Below are 19,886 nucleotides of genomic sequence, written 5' to 3' on the forward strand. Positions count from 1 at the left end.
AAGTTGTAAGATACACAGGCAAATATACTAAGTGTTTTGCTCAGCTACCATGCTTCAACTAGATGCGACACATCATGTGGTTTGTACCGACAAGGAAAGAAAAAGCCATTGTGATTACTTTAAAAACGGGAAGATTTATGCCGATCACTTGAAGTTTTGAACCATGATAACAATCTATGAAGCTGGTACATCAATTCTACTAACACACTACGATTCTCCAGCAATAGTAACATTAGTGGAAGATTACAGTAGCGTTCATACATCCTTGCAGTAAGTCGCTCCCCATTCAGAACGAAATACAATTGGCAAATTGCCACCCACCAGTGATGCTGCGAAACACTTGTCATCAGGTTCAATTGTACCGTGGAAATGATTTGCGAGCGACTGAATATGGATGGACAACATTAGGAGTTATTCTCGCACCAGCAAGAATGACTAAGGAATCGCTCCGTGTACTATCCTGTGACTGTAAAAAGGGCTGTGAAAGTATGTACGGCTGTGGAAAGCAGGAATTGTGTGCTCTAATTTATTTCAGTGTCGAGGAATTGGATGCGTGAATGCAAAATCAAATTATGAAAACCATGGAGATGAACGAGATAATGATAACCTCATTGATTTCTAATAAAATAAGTCCGAATGGTCTAGTTTCAAAAATGTTCTTAAAGTGCATACTAACGTAATGTAAATATTAAGTTGATTTGAAGAATACTACGAGGAAAATTGCATTCTAGTTATAAACAAGATATTTTTTAAAAATTACATTCAAATGACTATTGTAGTTGAGAGTTATTTTCAGTGTGTAGTTGAGAGTTATTTCCTAGGAGTAGGAGACTACTAATTTCCGCTAATTTCTAATGCTGTCAATCAATGATTTTTGTGCTATATTTTAGTGATGTAAAACTATGTATCATGAAAGCTTACTTCATTGGAAAAAAAACGTTGGCCATTTTAAGAGTAAATTAATAATGATGATACTGAAAACGTGCCTGATTTTTGTTAACATACGATAATTGTCAGTGTTAAAAGTTTTAAAGAATTTATTGCGAAAATCACGTTTTGTCCCGAAATTTTGAGTTTTGCGGTTCTCCCACAAATTGGGCTTGATTAGTATAAATGTTACTTCGTTGAAATTTACGTTTCTTAAGATTTCCAATGATATATAACTCTTGGTCCTATGTTATAAAAGAAGGTGACTAGAACCTTCAAAGTTTATGTCACCTTATGCACTTTTGTACAAAGAGGTCAGAAAGTAACATAAGTTACATATTTATCGGCTTGTATTGCACCGATTTGTGTCATTGTTGGCTATGATTGAGATACATACCAAGGACATCTGTTGGTGGTGTTTCGTTGGTGTGCAATAACTGTCAGTGTTGCAAACTTCACATGATTTCTGAAAATATATCTTTTTCAAATAAAAAACCTTTCTTCTTCCTCTTCCTCTAGAAATTTAGCACAATGGGCATATATGTTATTTAATTAGATTTTCCTTCCTTCAAGCTTTCCAACCATATATGATTCATGGGATTGTGATAATTAGAACGGTGGCTAGAGGAATAAACATAAAGGGTGACGATTTCCATAAATTCCTTGTCGTCGTCTAAAGATGGCGGAGATTTTTCAAAATTGCGGTAAAGCTACATTGGGACTTTAGGGAAGTTTTAGTATGTTCTTCCAAACACATGCCCCTACTACCATACCATTTTTCAGCTTGTTACTAATTTGTTCCTTTCTTGGTAGAAAAATGGGCTATCTTTACTGGACTACAGTGCAAGATGCTGCAGTCCATACAATTTTTATATTTGCATGTTTTCTACAGAAATTGAGTCCACAATTTGCACATCTGATATTACTTTTGTTTACATTTGGTTGGGCGTTTCTGACTAATGCGTGACTCACACAGATGTGACATTTTCTCTTCAGAGGAGGTTCCTCCTGAATGTTTATATTCTTTTGTCGATGTTCTCTACCAACTATGGGTTAAATGACATACACAATTGGTAATTGTAATCCTGGGAGATCCTGAGAATGCTCTTCTACAAAAGACCGCAACAGTGTTTTTCCAATTATTGCAGATACATTTTACGTGTTACTTTTCCCTTGTTGGTAAGTGGAAACATTCTCAATGTAAAGAGTGTATGAATTAATTGCGCATATATTAATTAGCGTGTAAAGTAATGACAATGACCATCTGCTAGTACCACTCCTTGTAGCGTAACGACAAGCCATTTGGTCTATGGAGTCCACTCTTTCTTTTGTTGAGTTGTAATATAGGTTGATGTGGGTCTTCTTTTTAGGAGATCCAGCTTCTATTTCAGCATCTCTATGTTGAGTGGACAGCATCAAGAGGTTCTTCTTCGATTTTTCCTTAGTTATATAAGAAACAACAGTAACTGGTGGCTTTGAGTTAGCCGGGTCGGTAAAAGCGAACTTCGATGAATATAATTATCTCGAATTTGTTGCCTTTAGCCTCTTTGGGATATCTCTCTCGTTGGCTTTGATAGTGTCTTTCAAGGAGAGTTGAAAATCTGTATATAGCACTTCAGCAAGTTCTATTGACATGTAATACCTATCAGTTGTCACAGAAGCCGGTATTATTACTAATCTACTTATCTTTTGACTACTTGTAGTGGTTTTGTTTCTTCAACAGGTTGGCTGTCTTTTTCGGCATATACTTCCATTTTTATGACATACCTCTCAAGTGCTCCAGTCAACATTCTTATAAGGATGCTATATTTACCAGGCTTCTCTTTTCGTGGAAACTTTAAAGGGACAACGGCTTCTGAAAAGAGACAACGTTTCATCAATTCTAGTATGGGGACTCCAATGGAAGTATTTAGGAAACATTTCATTGATTGTTTTCAAACACTTCTATAAGTGGCGCAAATTTGTCTTTTTTACGCCTTTCAGGTCTATTATCCTTATCGTCAAAACGTAGGATTGATAAAAGTTAAAGGAACCTGGCGTTGCTCATTACTCCAAAATATCTTGGTCTTCCAAATAATTTGGACCATAAATCGTGGATTGAAACCTCTTGATCACGATTAAACCCCATCACAATGAAAATTACAATAAGTGCATATTTTTCTTTTTCACTTGTAGGAGGGACTTTTTTCTGGTTGACTCCTCATTTGAATACTTTACAATTATACCTACAACATCAGATTTTTGAAAAAAATTCTGAAACGACTCCAATATATTGTATCTTTCCTTCTGCTGTTACACCTTTTGGTTGTCGGACAATGTTAGCAAACTCTCTTAGACTGCCTTAGTGCCTGAGAGAGACATACTCTACCAAACGTGTTTATATTTATCACCTGTGTCGACAAATTCACTGTTTTTACATTCAGTTTGAACCGCTTCGTCGTCACTCGAACTTGAATCATCATCATCGATTACTTCCCGAGTATCATGGTCACTGTCGCTCACATCTTCTAAATCTGAAGACAAATCTGCTTCTAACAATCTTGTGATATCTCCTTCAGAAATAACATCGATATTAGGCACAACATAATTCTTCCAACTCTTGCTGTACTCAAATTACGTAAATCTTGCTTCAACTAAACACTACGAAAAAATAAAACACATATTATTGTTGTTTATTGTTGTATTGAATGTTCTAAGCTAAGCCAAAATTCTTGACACCTAATGAACAGATTTTAAAACACACACAAACACGATCTTTACAGAACATATCTAACGCAAATGACAATAAATCGGTTCATTTGAACTATGGTTTAATTAATACATATATTACACCTAAATATTTTTTCACTCATTTTTCAATGTTTCAACAAAATCCTTCGCTTCTCCACTCTGTGTCGACTCAGCACTATATTGTACGTTCTCGTTGCGCCCATCATCTAATTTTCTTTGCCAATCGTTGCATCTCGTACTCGAACTATTCCTGCAACATAATCTCGTATCCTAAGCGTAAGGTATAGATTATATAGTACCTGATATAGTATTCTACATACAGTACCTTGCAAACAGTACAGGTAAAACTTACTACTGCAATGAATTATCAAGAAAAATTTACATGAATTTGATGTATCACTTGCACGTATTCCCTTTCAAAAACACAAAGTTAAACTAAATATGGCGGATTCAAGATGGCGGCAGAGGATGTGTGTCACAGTGTGTCACTGCATGTGTCACAGAAGCAGTACTTAATCCAATTTTTTGCGTAGACCCAAATTCATGTCCCGTAGACCTAAAGACCTAAAGACCTAAAGAAACTAAACTCAATTTTCTGTCTGAGGGCTATAGTAGTATATGATTCGATTCCGGATATACAGTATTAAGGATCATAAATATGCAAATTATCGGTATGGGATCCTAAAATTAGTACAACGCACATTGGGCTGCAGATAAATTTTGATTTGAATCAATTTCAATCCAATCCGAGGGGACACTTCTGGAATGTATCTTGTAAGGATTGTTTTGTGATACACTTTTGTAAGGAAGTTAAGAATATCGAATTCATTTCACGAATGAGGTATTAGGCTCAAAATATAAGGTATTTTATATGTAGAGTAATTCTTTTGTTATATTAATCCATCATTAAGTTGCATATTAAAGTGAAATGTGTGTTGCGATTTTGAAATGTTACCATTAGAAAGATACTCGTACTTGCATAAATGAAAATTCTTTCCGATACTTGGCTCAAAAATCAGTGGGATTAACATAAAAGGTAACCTCACAAATTATATAACTCTGCAAAGCTTTACCATAGATTATTACATCCAAAATATAGACACCATTTAGAACCGTACACTTACTAAGTATTTACGTAAACCTTACTGAATCAATATCAAAGTACAACACTTCTTCTCTTAGTGATCTAAAGAATTGTACAATTTCAGGCATAATTGATTGTATAAGCAGAAATAACAATGTTTCCTAATGGAGAGAAACGTGAACATAATTATAGTATTGTCAGTACACATATAACATTTCAAAATTTAATAAATGCTATTGTATATTGCATCACCAGCTGATCAGTTTATGTTAACTTATATCATACGTTTGTGATTCTCACCTGTCTTATATTTTTACTTGACGATTGATTTCTATGAGATTATCATTTGTTTTCCTTGAGTTTGAAGTACTGCGTTATATTTAATTCCCAGTCATATTCCCAGTCATATTCCTCCATTTTAATAAAAGTTTTATAAGCGTTTTTTTTTTAAGTCCTTCTGTTTCATACCATGATTTCTGAATAACTTTGGTTTCCACTTTCAAAAACTTGTTATAAAATGTCCCAACTGTACGGTTACGTGTTTGACTGAAATCATAAGCCTGAATATTACGAACTTTCGGCTTTTCTATAGTTTCGACTACCATGAAAAAATATTTAATTGTCAATGTGTTATAAAAAAATTACGGGGACACAGTAGATCAGTGGATGAACGATTTTGCCCGGTTGGTGGTGTGTTCTTTCGATGTGCGAAAAAATAAATTTTGTGATGAAGAACGTTGTTTTATTCCGGACAATCGTATTTTTGACAATTTTATTCCGCTTATTTTCCTGCTGTATTCATTGTTTCATGTAGCCCAGATATAAGATTGTGGAACATTAACTGAAATATTTCAGTTACATTTAAACTGACATATTAATAAATCCGTTAATTGTACGAAAAGTGAGAAAAACTTGCTTACCATATTATTTGTACGATAAAACAGGACGTTTTACCATCCTGAGCGGAAGAATGATCATTTGGTAAACATTTCTACGATTTCAATTTAAAAGAAAAACACGACTGTTGTTAAGAGAAGGATTCAGACTGAGATAATTCAGAACAAAGTTTTAGCAGATGAGATGGGGAATAAATAACTACATTCCCCATGTACATACATTCTTTGCTCATCATTATATATTAATTTATCGCTAATTTTAACTGTATTATCTGGTTCTTGAAAAAATCGTACCGTAAGCAATTAGTAATTTTTGAGTTTAAATTATTTGTTGCATTTCTTTGTTTTCTAGAATTTCTTCTAGTAATATACTATATTTACAATTCTCTGCATCATTAACTCTATATCCAAAATTTTGTTCTCAGTGAACCTTCACTTTCGAATCTTAATCAAAGCACATGGAATTAACGGAATTACCACATCTGGGTGTATCTATGAGAAGGGTATCAATAAACACACCCATGACAAGAAAACAGCTTTCTTAGTCTATGAAAGTGTTTTCTTCTTCATTTTCGGATATATATTCTCTACAGAACTTAATTTATGGAATTCCCATTTTAGGGTACAAACACCATAAAAGCTTTGAATATTCATTGGTTTGCTTGCCTAATCTAACTACCGAACTGCTTATATGTATATTTGATTCAATTAAGTGATACCAAATTCTTATCTGATGCTAATGGTGTTTTATTTTAATCAACTGTCGATATACAAGGGCAATGCATAGAGCGGTTTTTACTGCGATTGAATTAGTGTTTATTTCTTCCTCAAATGTGTTTGTGCAGAAAGTAAAATATATATGCGTCGGAAAATTTCAATATATATTGAACACCATACTCTGAGTGAGATGTTTATTTGAGAGAGATATTTGTAACTTCGTTCATTGTTATACTTTTATATACTAATTTATTTATTATCTTACACATAAAGCTTTATAATTGGCATTATGCGTTCTGAACGTTTCATCTGATTTTACGCTGAAGAAAGTATCTTTCGGAATATCTGGGGAAAGTTCCACCTTGACTTTATTTGCATGCATTGGGAATTAACTATTCGAGTTCTTAAAATATACAATATTATTAGTATAAAATTTATAAGTTCCCTAACATTTAGATCATTTTTGGTTTTCAATAATGTTTCATAATTATGGTCTTTAATATAAAAATTCATAAAATTAATAATTGTAGTATAAAATTCATATGATAAAAGTAATAAGTGAGCATGTTTTTCCTTTCACGAGGTAAAATAAATATTGTATTGGATGTTCTTTTAAAACTAATTTTGAAATTTTATATAGTTACCAACTAGTTGTTATACATTTATTTTCATAACAACATGACACGACTCGTTTGTAACCAGTATGTTTGGTCGGTTTTCAAATGTTATAGGGTTTTCACTAACTTAAATAATCCATCTCGATGACATCGAAAATATATGACCATATTTGTATTTTAAGCATATGTAATCTCTCTTTGACCCATCGCTCACAAATAAGATCAAACAAATCATTCTCTATAAGTTTGTAGAGTATCATAAGGTTAATTGATTATAAATAAATTTAGAATAAAAATTTGTATACCGATAGCCATCCCCTCATGCAAGATCATCTGTAGGGTATCCAAATTTCTCTTTTGTAAGATATCACTTACAAAAGAAAGACGTACTTTGTAACACAATCACTATTTTGGGAATGTATTTGCATTGTTCTATATCTGTTTCATTTATATTCCTCAATTAAATTATCTAGTTCGTTAACTATATCATCAAGCTTAATATATGTTTCACTTTACTCTTTTTCTTTCAATAATACCCTCCTTTAAAAATAACACCGTAGTTTGGTGCGCATATATTTTTATGGATTTTAATCTAAATTATCCAACATTTTAAATTTGTCAGAATTAGCTGTATTCTTCTTACGGCATCTTTACAAAATATTCTTTTCATAAGTCGTCTATTGGCAATTCTGTTTTTCTTGAACTTGTTAGGTTTATTTTCTTATTCACAATTTATAAATTAACTGTATATTGTACAAACTAAGAGTATTATTATTACACGAACGTATTACTGCGATACTTAGATCAAATTGTTGATGTGTGCTCTTATCTGAGACTATCCGTCCCTAAATGAGACTTCTTGTATTTTTCCCATATCCCATGGGCTAATGACGAGGTGTAACTTCCAAGGCAAATGCAAGTTTATTCTTAATTACTGAAGTAGATGGAGGACATGTAAACTCTCGTTAACAGACAAGACCCGTATAGCGAAATGACATCTACACAACCTTGTTCTAAGCGGGATAGCATGAAGTCCGATAACTCGGGTTCGTACTGGGTGATTTGTATCACCCGTCTACGCTTAACACACGCCCTAATAAACAAATATATCTCATAATGTATATATATATATATATATATATATATATATATATATATATATATATATATATATAGAGAGAGAGAGAGAGAGAGAGAGAGAGAGAGAGGGGAGAGAGAGAGACAGAGTCTAACAAAAAGGTAGGGCAAAATTTCAGAGGTTGATTTCCTATGGGTAGACAACCAAAAATAGTTCATAATTTGACCTTATGTCGGGAAATTGATCGTTACAGAGTTACGGCCATCGCTACTTCTACTTGTTGCGTACAATTCTCATATAGAGCCGCCCCGAAAATAAATGGAATTTTCGAGCTGAGGCTCACAAAATTGGCCAGGTTTGTTCTCCCCCTACTACCCATATAAGCAACAAGTACACATACAATCTATTACCATATAGTGGACTACTTCGTTGCTTGATATACCAATTTTTATCAGGGTACCCCCAATGGGGAAGGAATGCCATTCTTCAAATCATAATGCAAAATAGGAAAAACGACGTACTTTCTCCTTCTCCGTTCGCCACGGTATCCTCCATATATACAAAATGCATATGGATGGAAAGCTTCGTTCTTTATGAACATATTGATATAAAAGTTATCTTCCTAGCTTAATTAGGGGCTGAGGTATTTAGGTTTAAATTGAGTCACAGAAATGTAAGACTAAAATGTGGCTATTTAAAACCGTCAGGCACTTCAATTGCCGTAACTCTCTTGCGATGCATATCCCGGCACGTGGTCATATAAACTTTTTTTGCTTGTCTACCCATAAGGAATCTATCCTTGAAATTTTTCCGTACCTTTTTGTTACATCCTGTGTCGGTCCACCACACAGTAGTCGACTGAATTTGATTGCTATAATAATAATAATAATAATAATAATAATAATAATAATAATAATAATAATAATAATAATAATAATAATAATAATATATTTATTCTAGTGCCGTGAACAGGCAGATAGCAAAAACACAGCACTTAGTCATAGAACTAAAGATTATAACACACATCTTACATTTCTCTTAATATTAACAATACATTTGTTTCGACGATAGGAGGTCATTGTTTGTCTTATAATATATACATAATTTTATGACTTGTATCTTGTCTGGATAAACGTTAATTACTTCATTATTTATTAAAATAGTCAATTTTCTTCAAATTATCCTTAAAACCAGGATACCGTCAAACATACAGATATACTATATAAAGTATACATACCTAATACAATCTACACGTCTATTTAATAAATACAGTTATCCCTATAATATATTAAAAGAACTTGTCAGTTTTCTTAAGACTATAGAGTTTTTATTCACGGTACCATTTCCTATGCTTTTCTAAGATTATACGTTGGTACCCTTATACCTATATTAAGTAGGCAGTATTCGCTACTATATCTATTATCTAAGATTTTCTGAATAAAGTCTTTCTCTATCATTTTCTTCGTACAAGTAATTCTTGCAACCGCAGTATTCGTTCCAATAATCATAACTATGAGAATAATAATCTTTTTTCATATTTCTACACAATAGCCTAATGAAACATTTTTGAACCGATTCAATTTTGCTACATAATGTTGTGGATATATTTTTCCATATAATTGCACCATATTCTAATTTGGGTCTTACAAGTACCTTAAATAGATAGACATATGTGTTTGCATTTTTTAAACTCAGGCCATTGCCTAAATACAAACCCTATAGTCTTTCGTGTTCTATGTACTATGTCACTAATATGATAGTTGAATTTTATATTCATGTCAAAAGTTATGCCTAAATCTCTATCTTTTCAACTTTCTGCAGAGATATTCCATCTGACATATTTGTTATTGGTATTTGAAATAAACTTAGTTCATAATAATAATAATAATAATAATATATTTTTTTCATAATTATGAAAACTGTTAGTACTCCAATTTATTATTATTATTATTATTATTATTATTATTATTATTATTATTATTAAGTATTCTGCCTCTGGTATGTCCTGGAACTGATGAGCGTTTTTCTTTTAATCCCAGTTTTTAGTTTGGATCTGGAAATGTTTCATCCATGCTTCAGGATTGTCAGCTTCGTCTTTCAACTCCCAATATTTTCTTGTATTTTGCAAATCATTTATCACTTATGCTCTTTTCCTTTTTATTCTTTGTTTTCCTTATATCTTTGCTTCTATTGTGGTATGAAGAATATAATTTCTTCACAAGGTTTGTACAATTCATTTGGGCTTTCTATGAAGTATAGTGGCTTAGCGTCCTCTTCTGTCCATTCCTTTTTAAAACATCAGTTTTTACTCTGTATATTAAATGTTAATGAAAAGTTGACAAAATATACAGTTGTGGACGGCACAAATATTAATTTCGACGACTTCGTATACCTGTAATCTGCCCGGATCTGCGTGAGAAAAGAGTGTGCAGCTAAGTTGATGAATTGATGTGATAATATACATAAATAGTCTAATTCAAAATATTGTAATACGATAGTTGCGACTAAGCCTGTTATGGGCCGCAAAAGTCTCATGTAGTAAATATAGGCCTAAGTAGCTATATTCGATCAGTTTATAGAGTTAAATATGTGAAGATAATTTCTAAAGTTGAACAAGAAAGTAACATAACGTACTATAAACATAGTTCAAAATATTGAAAACCATACTTTCACAGAACCCACCTAGTGTCAAGTGAACTTTTGATGGAAGAGTGCTGTTTACTGGATTTTGTCCGGGTTCTTCCATTTTCTCCCCCTTTTTTCAGTCCATAATTTCCTTCATTTCTCATCATTACCGCCTCGTTTAGAATAGCTGGCATAAAAGTGTGACAAAACTTAAAGACTCACTTTATTTCATAATTGTAGACTTGTGCTAGAGGCACAATATCTCCAGCACTTAATATAGGGAGAAGTCTAGTTATGTCGAAGAGCCACATTTACTCAGTAGGATATTTTCATCGGTGTTGTTGCTATCTTCTGTATTATAGAAACATTTTGAGAATAATCAGCGGTATAATCTTCCAAATCGGGGTACAACATTCTGTGAATCTGAGTAAACCAAGGAAGGTCTATGTACAACAAACACTGTATAAGTAACGCATTTCGGTCGTAAATTAACACTTTCGTCTATATTTATTTTATATTGACTGCAAATATCCTATTTAAGTAATGCACGTGCAATTGTTCCACAAATATAATAAGAAAGCTCATATCTCTGATACACTTTGAAGAATAGTTTTCACATAACTATGTTGTGCATTTCTTGATTTTCACTGTACGAAATTATTTTGTGATTGCCAAACTTGTTATTTTTATTGTTTACTTTCTTTTTTTTACGAGGCTGCTTCTTGCCTTCTTTCGATAAGAACTTCTAAACAAAAGCCCGTTTCTTCTTCTTGTGCTTGTTACATTTATTGTCTTCCCTTGCAATACTACTTCCATTCGGCTAATAGAATTCCGTTTTTAGGTTTAGATCTACTTCTTTGTTAACATATTTTCTCAGAGTCGAACTTCCTTGGCCACTACAGATGCTGGTGAAAAGGTTTTAATGAACAAGTGGTATTTTCGCATTCAGGACAAACATCTGAGTGATATTTGGAAGAGGATCAGTTAGTGTAAGTGGACTTGGCTTGCATGCCTAATATTAACTGACAAAGCCTGGGAGTTGCGAGTAATGACCTGTGTCCACTCGATGATTCACTTCTGTGTTCAGTTTGTTTCAATGATTTCTGTTGCATGAACTTGAACAACTAATTGAAGTTTGTCCAATGTTTCTATACCTAGTAGTAGACTGATATTCTGGCGCTGTAGAGAACCCCACATTCTTCAGTACCTAAAATCTCAGGAATGAAAACTAAGTCCAAATAGAACATAAAGAATCTACACTATCCCACTTTGACACGTAATACCAATTTTCAGACATCGTACATACCCTTTGTTATTGGAGTTTAACCTTTACACTACAGACGTAAATTCTTTAATAAAATTAATAAACCAGTATAATGTTTCTCAAATTTATTTTATACTGTAATTTTAACACATATGTTACTTCTTTTCAAAGTCGGCCACTTACATCCCGAAGTTGATCTCCACGGTAACCTACTTTTTCCTTTGCTTTAATATTATATTTTATTATATAAACAGCATATTGACTGTATAGCTTCAAGAGCATATACGCTGCTAGTTGATATCAAATGAACACATAAAATTAGTCGACCACGCTGGTTGACTATAGAAAAATGAACATTTTCAAGAATAAAGTTGTGAATAAAGTATGGTATGAAGAAAACCTTGGAGATGTGAAAGAAGAACATAGGAAGGTTTAGGAGGAAAAGACAAGAAGAAGAAATAAAGAAAAAGATTATGGAGAACTTGAAGGAGAAAGAGTTCAAGAGGTTAGTAAGGAAATAAGGAAAGTTATCTACCATGAAGGGATTTATAAAAATTCACAAGGAAGTAGTGAAGTTGAGGTAGGTTCTTATTTGCAGAATTAGTATTTTAAAAAATTGAAAATAATATTAAGAGAATGGCCGAAGCAGTGAGAGGGCAGAAAAGAAGGAGAGTAGAAAATGAGTAAGTGATAAATAGGATGATAGACAAATTAGGGAGAACAAACGGGAATACAGTGTTATATATACTTGATGTTAAGAGCATGTTTCCAAGACTTAAAAGAAAAGAAATATTCAGAAAAATAGAAGAGAAATGGATGAAAATATAATAGAAAATTCGAACAGTATGGAATAAGAAAAAGATTAGAGGCATTGTAGGAGAATAGATATTGTATAATCAGAGAAACAATTGTTAAAATGAAGGAAGGACCTAACACAGAATCTCGTTTGGGTCCAGTATTATCACATAAAATAACTGATCGATGATTTGAGGAGACAATAGAAAGAGGAGGAGAAAGGCTGGGTCTTTTTTGCCGTTATGTACTGTAGTATATTCAAAGTATTTATAAATATAATCTTATAGTAGTATTATCTTCTCTAATTAATATTTTAATCAATTCTTCTTATTTGAATCCTTCAGCTTTCTTTTCTCATGAAGCTACTTTGCCTGCTTATCGATTCGGCCCTTTCTTTCATCAACATTTAGAATAATGAGTATGTAATATTATTCTAGTATCTATATATGTAATTCACACTCTAATATCTAGGGGATTTCCTATTCTAAAGTTCTTTGTTCCCGAATTCAGGATTTTTTAAAAAGAACAAAATACCACCATTAACTCCCTTCCTTTGTTTCAAAATAGATAAACTGTTTAGAAGTTTTATATTAGCAAACTCAGACTTAGTTCCCCAGAGTCGTCACTACAAATTCTCAAGCTCCTGTAATCAGTACGTAAGTCACTTAAATTCTCTAATTGACTAAAATACCATAACAATTTATGGATCCTGTGGCTTCCGCTTCTTGCTGTCTTCACTAATGTAACAGGCCATATTAGCCTTAAATTTAAAAGCAATTCTCTTATTGGAAGAAATGCTTATACTGACTACACATACAAGAAATGCTTAGTCTGACCTCGTATACAAGAAAACCGCGCTCGGGATGCTTAGCTAAAATTCTTTATGAGGGTATAGTTGAAGAGAATTTAAAAAGCACCTTCCCATTATGAGACAAGAAAAGAGGCCTTTATAGTAGGCTGTGCCTATCCATCGGTCTCTCATTAATGAGAACCGAAATCTTTTAATCTTTTTTAAGGGCAATCCCTAGCACAGGTTTATCCAGAAAAACCAAAATGCATAACATATATAAACTAATCAACGTCTGAGAAGAAACTTCTCGTCTTAGTAGGGGCGAAATTTAAGAAAATCGTAAAATCCTTGAACTTAAACAAAAAGGTAACATTTTTAATTATATAACTATGTAGCATATCGAACTGAATTGTCTTCCGCAAGATCACGTAGCCAGCAAGTCTTCCCTGCATAGCTCTAACCAGAGAAGAAAAAAGAAGTCCCCGCAACGGAATTATACAAAAGTGGTTGATCCACGCTAATTCAGGACCGAAGTCCTCATTTATATCTCAACCTTTTATATATTTCATTTACTCTGCAACATATGTGGACAAAGACTGTAACTTCTAATGGTTCAGTGTTTCTATCTATCTTTAAAATTAAAAGATTTTTCCATCTACGTATGAGAAATAATTCCCAATAGATTATGTATAAAATATGCAGATTTCTATACATATATTTGAAATTATTAAGTAAGATATTAGTTTCACATTTACAGTTTTATTAATTAAATACTGGAATTAAAACTAACATATATATATATATATATATATATATATATATATATATATATATATATATATATATATATATATATATATATATATATATACAGGGTGGTCGTGCATGAATATCGGAAAATTCGTGAGATGAATCTACAGGTAAAAACAAGCAAAAAGTGTCATATGAACATTGGGTGATTGCGGCTTCGTTTGGACGCTAGAGGCGTCTGGAATGTCACCTTCCGAGGCGGCAATTTGCAATATCTCAAGAACGGAGAGAAATACGAATGTCGGGTCAAAACATATCAAAGGAAACCCCATCCGAAGAATCCAATTATGCATAAGTGGTGGCGAAACAGTGGCGGCGCTAGAGGGAGCACAAAGAAAGTGAATAAAACATGGAGAAAAGTGAACAATTTACACTGAAAAATTGTAGGAGGGGATGTTACTTGGAATATGCAACAACAAATGTTAATGAACAAAGGCAACAGCGGCTAGTCTGTAGGGACTTTATGAGAGGCGGATTGTAGGAATACAGTATCTTTGTAGTGGTTGTCGGGTCAAAAGATATCAAAGGAAATGCCATCCGAGGAATCCAATTATGTATAAGTGATGGCGAAACAGTGGCGGCGCCAGGGGAAGCATAAAGAAAGTGAATGAAATGCGGAGAAAGGTGAACAATTTACACTGACAAACTGTAGGAGCGGATGTTATATGGAACATGCAGCAACAAATGTTAATGAACAAAGGCAACAATGGCTACGCTGTAGGGACACTATGAGAGGTGGAATATTGAAATACAGTATCATTTTAACGGAGAGAAATAGAAATGTTGGGTGAAAAGATATCAAAGGAAATCCCATCCGAAGAATCCAATTATGCACACGTACTGCGGAACAGTGGCGGCGCATGGGAGCTGCAAAGAAACTGTTAAACACTCTTAGTGATGAAACGTGCAGATCGTAAAAAACACGTATGGAAGATGAGACCCAGTGTACTGTAAAAACAAGAGGTATTGTACTTTCCATGGTCAACATAATGCCATTCTATAGCAGCTGTTCAATATGTCCTCCTTGTTCTTCGAGACAGACAGTTACACGATGGCGTAAGGACTGTCTGACTGGTGCCAATATCGCTGGCGTTTGCCGTAATGTGGCAAATGCAGCACATACACGCTGGCGAAGATCTTCAACATCATGCAGGGGCCGTGTATACACGAGACTCTTCACGTAACCCCACAGGAAAAAATCTAGGGGATTCAGGTCGGGTGAACGTGGGGGCCATGCTTGTCTTCCACCACGACCTATCCACCTGCGTGGAAATGTTTTGTTCAGATATGCACGAATGGTGTGACATGAGTGGGCAGGGGCGCCATCATGCATAAGCCACATACACTGTCGTGTCCTCAGTGGCACATCTTCAAGCAGAATAGGTAGGTTCTGAGTCAGAAACTGGAGATACGATATTGCGTTCAATCGCTGTGGTAAGAAATGTGGTCCCACAACGTTGTCGCCAATAATACCAGCCCACACATGCAATTGGAAACGCTGTTGATGCTTCGTCTCTACAATTGCATGCGGGTTGTTGAGTGCCATCGATGGTCATTGTGGAAATTTGTGATGCCATCCCGTGTGAATAAAGCCTCATCCGAGAACAATACCTGTGTTAGAAAGGCTGGTGATACACGGCAGCGGCGGTATAACCAACGACAGAACGTCGTCGGGTTTCATAGTCACCATCGTATAACGCATGCGTTCGTTGTACGTGGTATGGTCTGAGATTATTACTATGCAAGATGCTTAGCACAACTTGATGCGAAACGTGTTCCTGCCTTGCTATTCGTCGGGTACTAATACTCGGGTTCCGGATCACATGTCGGAGTACCCTCTCTTCCATTGTGGGTGGGTGTTCGAACGCGTCGTCGTCTCGGAATGTCTGTTTTGGGAAGGAATGACCCAGTGTCCCGCAATCGCTGATGAATACGAATAAACATCCCCGGTGCTGGAATTTGTCGATCTGGGTAGCGTTCCGCATATAACCTACGTGCTTCTTCTGCATTACCTTCCGCTAAGCCGTACATCAAATGCATATCTGCCATTTCGGCGTTAGTGTATACTACCCTATTCATTGTGGTGCACTACACATAGCGCTTGTCGACATCAACACTGTTTCACACGACACAAAGTAAACCACATTCACATACACATGGATTACTGCCCTGCCTGTACAGTGTATCACTAAAACGCTTGTGCTGTTACTGTCATTGCCCCATTCAGTACGAATGAACTATGCGCTGTCCTCTGCACCTTCGATGCGAACGCTCTCGTTACCCACGCTTTCACTACTCCTATAACTAACTCTACTACGCGACGCTCTGCACGCCTTCTTGTTCCACCTACTGTAGCTATGCGCCCTCTGTCATCGGACATGTATCATACAGTACACCAAGAGTTGTATTCCTTGTTTCCTGATTGCTTTCAAATAGTTGTGTTTTCACCAATTTCAACTTTTCTCCATGTTTCATTCATTTTCTTTGTGCTTCTCCTGGCGCCGCCACTGTTTCGCCATCACTTATACATAACTGGATTCTTCGGATGGCATTTCCTTTGATATCTTTTGATCCGACATTCCTATTTCTCACCATTAGAAAGATACTGTATTCCTACAATCCGCCTCCCATAAAGTCCCTGCAGGCTAGCCGTTGTTGCCTTTGTTCATTAACATTTGTTGTTGTATATTCCAAGTAACATCCCCTCCTACAATTTTTCAGTGTAAATTTTTCACTTTTCTCCATGTTTCATTCACTTTCTTTGTGCCCCCCTCTAGCGCCGCCACTGTTTCGCCACCACTTATGCATAATTGGATTCTTCGGATGGGTTTCCTTTGATATGTTTTGACCCGACATTCGTATTTCTCTCCGTTCTTGAGATATTGCAAATTGCCGCCTCGGAAGGTGACATTTCAGATGCCTCTAGCGTCCAAACGAAGCCGCATTCACCCAATGCTCATATGACATTTTTTGCTTGTTTTTACCTGTAGATTCATCTCACGAATTTTCCGATATTCATGCACGACCACCCTGTATATATATATATATATATATATATATATATATATATATATAACTAGCGAGTCAAGAGTCCCTTATCATAGGAGAACTCCCTAACTATTACAGATATAAAAACGATAAGAGAGCATTTTGATTGCCAAGTGTGGGTTGTCAATCTAAAATGATAGAATTTTAGTAATCGGACCAACCGTTTAAACTCGACACACGTATAGCACCCAATAATAAAGAAAAATTCAACATTGACATGTCAATGGAGGACAAGATAGAATGAAATAGTCTGGAGCGCGAAATACCCTGGGCCCAGGAGAATACAAAAGAGAGCAAATTAAAGAACAAAGCAGCAGATCTATTTGCACGGCCCACGATAATGGCGTCAGCACCATAAAGGATATCGGTAGGATAGAGGATGTATACGAGAAACACAAACAAATGAAAATAAGTCGTCTCGTACTCTGACATGTTTACTGTGAGAGGTAAGCGTGCGGAAGCAAATATCCCAATTGAGGTCGCCTGTTTCTCTGGCAGGGTCCTATCCCTGATTTATCGATTTAGGTATGTGTGGAAGGAAAGGGTTAAGGGAATGCTGCGGGCCGCAAACGCCTAGGTCGCAGCGAGCCTGTTAGGTAAGATGAGGAATGGTGAAGGCAGTAGCCCTGGGCAGTGGAGAGACGTTAACATCCCGACATTCACTTAGTGGGACCTCGGAAAGCTGTAGAAGACCGCAGTGGGGGTGACTGGATCGTGTCATTCCTTGTGTCTATGTAATTGTCTATCACTGATGTTTGTTTTTGTATATTTATTTTCTATATGGCTATTATTATTAGTAATAGTAGTAGTGTTAGTAGTAGTAGTAGTAGTATGATTATGCAGATCGTGATTCGGATACAGCCATTGGTATATGCGTTGCAGCGCGGTATATGTCATGGCAGACATAAGTTTTTGACCAAGTAATGGCGACTGCTTTTATACAAATGCAGACTATGAGAATTAAATCTGCCATATTTGTTGTTTAGTGTGAAGAAGAAACAAATTTCTAAACCGAACTCAAGTTATTAATATAAAGTATGGCGACGATTTTAGACTTTTATCATGATAAAAGAAATACAAAAGACGTTTTGAAATGAAGTAACAAAACTTTCCAAAGGGAAGCAAAGAAACCTCACCGAACCACATGAAAGAAGAATCACTTACCGCGTAGTGATCGTGGTTTAGCGTTCAAGGCACTCAACCAGAAATCTGGAGTTTTTTGGGTGGAATCTCCGTCGGGGAGATTTTTTTCTTACTTCTTAATTCTTACTTCTTATTTATTACTTCTTTTCTTTCTTACTTTAAATTTTCTGATGGCGATTACACGTTTTTTGTTATTTTCAGATACCTAATACTCGGATGTTTCAATACTAGAACTATCAAATCTTCCAGAACAATAATACTAATAATAATAAACTAATAACAATTATTATTATCTCTCAGAAGATTAAAAGTCATGAATTAATTATTGCTCAGGTCATACCATTACAAGGAGAAACGTGACATTTGACAAGAATATTTCGATTTTGTTTAATGTTACCCACGGGAAGAAGAATTTCTCATCTCGTTTCTAAAACAAACAAAATAACATGAGAATTAACATTATACATTCGACACGGGACAAGGCTAACTGAAATTATCGTTTCGTTTGGAAATGAAAATCAAGAATAGACGAAAAGTTTCAAAACATTTTTCGTCTTGCCACGATTCTCGAAATAGCGTATGTCAATTCTTAAAGTAATAATTGTTGTGTAGACTAAATCTTGAAGGCTATAGACTATTTTGTTACTTTGTATTTCAGAGCTTATGATTTATGGTATGTGTTGGTATTTTTGCAGCAAAGCTTAAATCTGCATATCCTAGAAATTATTTTATGACATGCTTTACTGTTGTGTGATATTCAGTTATTTTACTACAGATTTTTTAAATAAAAACATACAGTAAAATAATTTTTACATTATTATTACTGAATATTTGAGACCCCTGTGTACTTTTGTGAAAACACGCTTATGACTAATAGAAAATACAACTGCTTTTCGGTTCCAATTGGTTTGGGTTAACAGCTTGAAAATGTAATCTTTACGTTTTATACCTGTGAGGTTGAGGAAAACTATGATTAAACCAAGTGAATTATGATGAATGAATTGGCGAAATGGCAAAGTGGGAGTGTCCCGAGAAAACCCACGAGCACGATGTTGTACGTCTAAAGCTTACTTGCTTTGGCAACGAACCAGGTACCCCACCCATCAGATAGATTAGTAGGCGGGGTTTCAGTTTCGATTGAAAGTGGGAGAACCTTTGACATATTAAATTCCCACGATGTATCTGTGTTCGTGTCCCTGTTGTTGAACGATACTGGAAATAACTGTAAAACAAGAATAACCGAAAATAATAGACAAATTACGGAGATACTCTCAGTGAATCATAAAAAGAGAGTTATCTGATGCACCAGATAGCAGTTAATGAATCGTGTTACTTTTAAGACTACTTTCTCCTTTATGTTTT

This window comes from Thermobia domestica, chromosome 4 (assembly GCF_964235325.1).
Source record: "Thermobia domestica chromosome 4, izTheDome1.hap1.1, whole genome shotgun sequence".
Lineage (NCBI taxonomy): Eukaryota > Metazoa > Arthropoda > Insecta > Zygentoma > Lepismatidae > Thermobia > Thermobia domestica.